At 36.4% G+C, this 7,697-nt stretch overlaps 1 pseudogene; it reads right to left on the bottom strand.

The window, feature by feature from the left end:
- Positions 1 to 5,767: 5,767 nt before the first annotated feature.
- Positions 5,768 to 7,697, bottom strand: part of LOC107662815 (gastrula zinc finger protein XlCGF7.1-like) — a 5,624-nt pseudogene continuing 3,694 nt past the window's right edge.

A 7,697-nucleotide genomic window follows, 5' to 3' on the forward strand; every position in this document is an offset into this window, starting at 1 on the left:
AGCAGACAAAGGTGCAAGGAGAGAAGCTGTACTTAGACTTGCTGGGACTAATTTGGTTAACTTGAGAAAGATAACTGAGGTGACAATGGAAATTGGAGAACACCCTCTAGCATTTGCATCCAGGTTGTGGGGAATGTTTAGCTGTTACAGTGGTTTGCCCAATGCAACTAAACAAAATCTCATGTTTAAGTCTGCATTAATTGGACGGAGTAGTTCACACATGCGAGAAGCCATTGCTCTGCATGTAGATGTAAATACACCATACGAGCAAATCATTTCCAAAATGACACAGCATTTCAATGCAAGAAGTCAAATGAAAGCTGCAGAATCTAGACATCAAGTTGCTGCAATCGGCAGGAGAGAATGTTCTAGATTATCTAACGGATTTCATCAGAGACCAAAGAGATTAGAGTAAATTCAGAAGGTGTTACTCTCTGTTTTGCATGTGGAAAAGCTGATCACATTGCTAGACATTGTCAAGACAACGAGAGACCTCATCAAAGCTTTGTCTGTTATGCATGTGGAAAGGATGGTCACATAGCAAGGCATTGTTTAGAAAAAGTTAGGAAAGATCAGGAAGTTGTTTGTTTTGCATGTGGAAGTTTGGGACACAAGGCAAGACAGTGTCACTTTTCACACAAAAGAAGGATGAGCTATCGTGATTTGCTTAAGAAGATAGGCAGTTTAGAAACCCAGTTGGCACTGTTGAAAGGAAATAAGGAAGAAGCCATTCACACCTTGCCAGACACAGCACTGCATGAACAACATGACTGTAGCTCAGTCACAAGCAGATGCTGATGTGAATTGTAGGAATAGTTTTATGATAGTAAACATATTTTCTAAAATATAATACTATCAAAAGGGGGGTGATTCTTTATCATTTTTGGGAAATGTGTTAATGGCATTAATATTTAAATTTAATTAATGAGAAATGATTGAATTGCATTCTGTGATTAGTTGTATGTGTTCTATGGTGAAACGTCAAATTGCAGATAGTTCAATGATCAATATTGGGCGCTCCCGTTGGTTGTGATGGTTCTTGATTACCTCTTCCAAACCCTAGAAACATTTTCCAAATTTAAACAAACCCTGTGATAATAAAAAACCCTGTGATAATTTTGCTCAAATGAAACGGAGTTGTAACCAGTGTGCATGAGGTGTATACCCAAAGACGGGTAAGATTCTCCTTTGGCCAGAGGTGGGCGACCTAAGGCAGGGCTACACCGCCACTGGGCACCTGCCCTGGAAGGGAGGTGTAATCTGTGTAAGGGAGTGGATGTGATGCTTCTTTTGGGTCAAGAGCATCAAAGAGGGGACTGTAAGAAATTATAGTCTGCCTTGACCAAACTTCCACTCCAATTAAACTATTCTCCTTTGTCTACAAAGAGCTTAATTATCATAGAGATAATTCTTTCAATAATATGTAAATAGTATCTCCTGAACGTTACTTCGTCAATCGTCACCTATAGCGTGGGAGCGGCAGTAGGCCATCAAGAACCATCTGCTGACCAAAAGGGTACTTGAATATAAAATAAGGAAGAAGCCATTCACACCTTGCCAGACACAGCACTGCATGAACAACATGACTGTAGCTCAGTCACAAGCAGATGCTGATGTGAATTGTAGGAATAGTTTTATGATAGTATTATATTTTAGAAAATGTGTTTACTATCAAAAGGGGGGTGATTCTTTATTATTTTTGGGAAATGTGTTAATGGCATTAATATTTAAATTTAATTAATGAGAAATTATTTAATTGCATTCTGTGATTAAATTTCTGTAGCTTTGGTTTTGAATGTGAAAAGATTCTTGTTGGGGGAAAGGGGGGGAACCTCTTCTTTTTTTATCTCGTTTCAGGTATAAGCATCGAGATGTTTGTTTGAAATGTGTACCCTCCTGGAGAAAGATGATCCGGTCATCTGAAGGACAAGAAGGCCAGCAAAACCAGTGGAGCCAGGGGACTTCCAGAAGAAATTGAACTTCACAAGCTGCAACAACAGCTAGAAGGACTTTTCCAAATAGAAATGAATGGACAATGGAAAAGAGAAACAAAGAATTTCATTTACATGTGGGAAGATGAAGCGGGAAGATGAACGTAATAGAGTATAAAATGCTTGAGCTTAGGATTTTGGTAGTTCATTCTGACTCCGTTGAACCCAAGGTACTACATGTACTTTGTCACTGTTATGCTGCAATAAACATCTTCATCGAGATCTTCATCGTCCTCATCATTTTTCTTACACTAGGCTTTTGAAAAAAGTCTCAAAAGGGGTGAGGAAGTCACTAAATCTAGTGACAAAATCACTAAATTGGCAAACATTTACACTGACTACAATATAATCAGTTATTAATATTTTGTTGGTCCTCTCGTTTTTGCATGTGTTCATAATTTCTTTGTGTGACAGCATGGTCATTTGAACTCATGTTCATGTCATTGATCCAACTGTAAACGAGGAGACATACCAATAGAAAACTATTTCAAAGCATCAGTAATAATTTGTGATAACGTTGCACAATGCAAAGCACTTTAAAAAATACATTGAAATATTAAATAGCGTCTTAATGAAATGATTGTATTGTAGTTACATTAAATGGTTGGTGTTGTGCTGCTGTGGCTTCACATGATCAGACTCACTATTGGCTGTTTCAGAGGTCGAGGGCAGTCATTTTGGGTTGACATCATTGTAGTCTTTAGTTCACAACACTTAAGTGTCACCTCAGTCAACACTTAAGAATCAGTCTTAGACTTTACTGAAAGTTGCTTTTAGCTTCTTTATAAAAGTATCCTACTGTTAGAAAAGTTCTACTTTTACTTATGAATTTTGACACTTAAGTCAAAGCTTAAAACTATACTTAAGAGCATTTCTGAGACGTTTTATGCATACGGGCCCAGATCAAAAGAGCCATTCATTTTCAAATTTCGACATCACTTGTAATGATTTTAAAAAGCACATGTAGTAATGGCTGAAACTGAGCTTTTTGAAACTCTGAATCAGTTGAACCATTACATCGCAAAATGACATTGTCTACTGAATGCACACATGTGGACACACACCGACCACATGGACACAATGCAAGTGACAAAACTCCATTTAGGTTTATCTGTGAGTGTGATGCTTTGAAAAAACAACCATTGTGTGGAGCACCCCAGAATAACTATGAATACATTTACACTGACTACAATATAATCAGTTATTAATATTTTGTTGGTCCTCTCGTTTTTGCATGTGTTCATAATTTCTTTGTGTGACAGCATGGTCATTTGAACTCATGTTCATGTCATTGATCCAACTGTAAACGAGGAGACATACCAATAGAAAACTATTTCAAAGCATCAGTAATAATTTGTGATAACGTTGCACAATGCAAAGCACTTTAAAAAATACATTGAAATATTAAATAGCGTCTTAATGAAATGATTGTATTGTAGTTACATTAAATGGTTGGTGTTGTGCTGCTGTGGCTTCACATGATCAGACTCACTATTGGCTGTTTCAGAGGTCGAGGGCAGTCATTTTGGGTTGACATCATTGTAGTCTTTAGTTCACAACACTTAAGTGTCACCTCATCATTGCATACTCTGGTTTGATTTGGGATGTAACTTTAAAACTGCCGTTTGTGTTTGTATCTTTCTAATTATGTGCCAATGCATGATGCTATGTTGTATGTGTTCTGTGGTGAAACGTCAATTAGACTTTACTGAAAGATGCTTTTAGCTTCTTTATAAAAGTATCCTACTGTTAGAAAAGTTCTACTTTTACTTATGAATTTTGACACTTAAGTCAAAGCTTAAAACTATACTTAAGAGCATTTCTGAGACGTTTTATGCATACGGGCCCAGATCAAAAGAGCCATTCATTTTCAAATTTCGACATCACTTGTAATGATTTTAAAAAGCACATGTAGTAATGGCTGAAACTGAGCTTTTTGAAACTCTGAATCAGTTGAACCATTACATCGCAAAATGATTCACTGTTTCGAAGTGCTCCAATTGGATTGCGTATTGCGAATCATATGATGCGGGTTTGTAAATCTTTTTTCTGATTTCTTTTTATATTATTATTTAATAGTACAAAACTTCAAATCATTAATACAGTACAGTTATAAAAACAAAACAAAGAAATAAAGTATACACAAATACAAATCCCTTGAGAAAATGAAACATGGTTTTATTACAGTAAATATTTTTGTTGTATAACCACAGTTTTACTACAAATGCCATGGTTAAACTGTGGTTAGTGTAGCAAAACCATGGTTAATTTGTGGTTACCATGGTTTAACTGTAGTAACCATGTTTCTTGGGGTTAGTTTTCATAAGGTATGTGTTGCCAGGTTAACAAAAAAAAATAAAAATAAAATAAAATAAATGTACACCTTATGTCTGTTACCACCAATAAAACGAGCTTAATGCTGCAATTAACAGATCTGAAGTCATCAGCATAATGAATGAGGTGAAAACAGGATCTATTGACACGAAATAAAGAGGATTTTCAGCAGCTGATAATATTGATGAGCCTCAGACTATAAACACTCATTAAACAAGCCATTCAAGTTTATCAGCAGATCTCACTTTTAAAAAAAAAGTGTTTGTGGGTAGAAACTGATTATTTGTACAAGGATATTTTCTGAAAGACTATACAACTGCTCTATTAAAACATTAGGCTATATGATTACTTGCATAACATGATACAGAAAAAATGGCAGGCAATATAAAGACAGACACAACCATTATAATTTTTGCATATAAATCTAAACATTGTTAAAATTCCTGATAACTGCATTCATAGCAATTAAGAACATTAACACATCTTTTTGGTATGTCCAGAGTTTGAAAAGATGGATCTCAAAATCATACAGTCACTGCTTGAAAGCAGTCAAATATGCAGAAGATGCTGGAAAACCAAAGAATGTGCAGGAGCTGGGGGATTTTTCTGAAGAACAGTGCTCAGTTTAACTGTTCAGAACAAACAAGGGACTCATGAACCATGAGATTTTCATGATCCCTCTTATTTTGTTAAAATTATGAACATTTGCATATTCTGCAAGGGGAATGTAAACTTATGTGCACAACTGTAGTTTATTAGGCTTTAAAATCTTTATTGAGAAATTTAAAACAGAATCCCACAAAGTCGACTTAATACTAATGGCTTTCAGATACAGCTAAAATTATAAAGTTATTTTTTACTGATGCAAATACAATCAGCAGACAATAAAAGTTGCAGATAAACTGTAAGTGGTAAAGATCATGTATTAATACAGAGGTAACATTTACTCTATGATCACTCAAAGCAAATACAAAAAATAGCCAATTAAAAGTGCTTTCTCCAGTACCAAAAGCACCTGGTTCTGGAACCCATCCCTACTTACGAGCAAAGGAGGATCGGTTGCAATGCTACAGTATCTTGCATTTGGATTTTCTAAATACATCATAAATGGAAGAATCTCTACTTGATTTAAGAACAACAACAGTGAAGAACAGGATCAAAATAAATGTCAGTTTAAAAGTTACAGATTCTTCTTCAGCTTTCAGAATAAGAACGTTTTGCACATGTAAAAAAAAAAAAACTACTTTCCTTCATAAAAAGGGTAAACTACAAGTGATGAATGAAACTCATAAAACACAATGATCATTAAAATCATGAAGTAAAATGACAAGAATAAAAGTCTTAGATATTGTTCTTTGGGGAGGAACTCCATCTTTGAGTTGATCTGAATCTGACAGATGAAACTGTAAGGTTTCTCTCCAGCGTGGATCCTTTGGAGCTGCTTCAAATCTTCAGCTGTAATAAAAGTCTTCTCACACTCAAAGCACATATGATCTCTCACACCAGTGTGTATCTTCTGATGAACTTTTAAACTCTGCAGTTGTGAAAAACTCTTTCCACACAAAGAACAAGAATGTGGTTTCTGTTTCTCCTTCGTATGAACTTTCAGGTGATTCTTCAAGCTTGAAGCCCACAAACATGTTACAGTTGAAACTTCTGGTCTTGAAGATGAACTTTGTTCATGGGGACTTAAGATGATGTTTCTTTGTTAGGACAGATCTATACAGACGAGATTTTATTGCTTGACGCATTATTGTGTCACGTTTGGTGAGGATGAGGCGTCAGTCCTGAAAGTGCTGGATCTGAAGATGATCTACTGACTGTGAATCTTTTTGTTATGCTTGCGTAGAGAAGATGAATGACGGAAACTCTTCCCGCATACAGTGCAGTGATACGGTTTCTCTCCAGTGGTCTCCAGTGTGAATCCTCTCGTGTGTTTTCAGACTTGCTAACTGACTGAATCTCTTGTCGCAGTGTGAACACTTGTAAGGTTTCTCTCCAGTGTGGATCCTCTCGTGCCGTTGTAATTCTGCAGCTGTAATAAAAGTCTTCTCACACTCAAAGCACATATGATCTCTCACACCAGTGTGTATCTTCTGATGTAGTTTTAAATTCTGCAGATGTGAAAAACTCTTTCCACACAAAGAACATGAATGTGGTTTCTCCTTCGTATGAACTTTCAGGTGATACTTCAGGTTTGAAGCCCACAAAAATGTTTTTCCACATTGATAACATTCATACAGTTTCTCTCTCATGTGGATGTTCATGTGCATCTTAAGGTTTGCTGATTGTTTGAAACTCTTCTCACACTGATCACATGTGTATGGTTTCTCTCCAGTGTGGATCATCATGTGAATCTCGAGATTCTGTTTGCATTTCAATTTCTTTCCACACTGAGTGCAGGTGAAAGATTTCTTGTCTCTGCTTTTCTTTAAATCTTTCTCTTTGGTTTGAGAGCGACTCAAAGGTTTTTCTCCAGTTTTGACGTGATGTTTCTCTTCTTCATTCAGTTCTTCATTCTCCTCGTTTTCTTCAATCGACTCTGAAATTAAAGTAAAAACATAATTTTTAGCAAATCACAGAGAGAAATGTGCAAAGTAGACACTTGCTATACAAAATATTTTGATCATTTTATAAATGATATGTCCCTGAATCTTTTCTGGAGTGAGGTACATTGTTCTTCCAGTTATACTTAATAATTATTATTAAACATTTTAAAACATTAGACACAAAACCCATGTTTCTATAGTGAGAACCCTTACTATTTGCTGCTTCAACTAAATTATTGCACAGCTTTATATATCTTTCCTATCACAATAAATCAAAATCTGACAAACTGTTTGATGCTTTACAACCTTAATGTTCATCATCACTGAAGAATCAAGAATAAACACCAACCTGTTTGTTCTTCAGTGTGTTTCATTCTGCAGGGTTCTGGATCTCTCATGTTCTCTCTGTCCTTCAATAAACTCTGTCTCTGCAGATTTCACTTCTTCCTGATGCTTTGATGCTCGTCTTCACTTGTAGACTGATGGGAATATTCCAGCATTTATTGATGAACTGCAGTGGGAGGAGCTTCACTGAAGGTGTTATTGTTGTGGGAGGAGCTTCACTGAAGGTGTGCTTGTTGTGGGAGGAGCTTAACTGAAGGTGATACTGTTGTGGGAGGAGCTTCATTGAAGGTGTTATTGTTGTGGGAGGAGCTTCGGTGAAGGTGTGATTGTTGTGGGAGGAGCTTCACTGAAGGTGATACTGTTGTGGGAGGAGCTTCAGTGAAGGTGTGATTGTTGTGGGAGGAGCTTCACTGAAGGTGATACTGTTGTGGGAGGAGCTTAACTGAAGGTGTGCTTGTTGTGGGAGGAGCTTCACTGA

Source organism: Sinocyclocheilus anshuiensis, unplaced genomic scaffold, assembly GCF_001515605.1.
Source record: "Sinocyclocheilus anshuiensis isolate Anshui unplaced genomic scaffold, SAMN03320099.WGS_v1.1 scaffold1815, whole genome shotgun sequence".
Taxonomy (NCBI): domain Eukaryota; kingdom Metazoa; phylum Chordata; class Actinopteri; order Cypriniformes; family Cyprinidae; genus Sinocyclocheilus; species Sinocyclocheilus anshuiensis.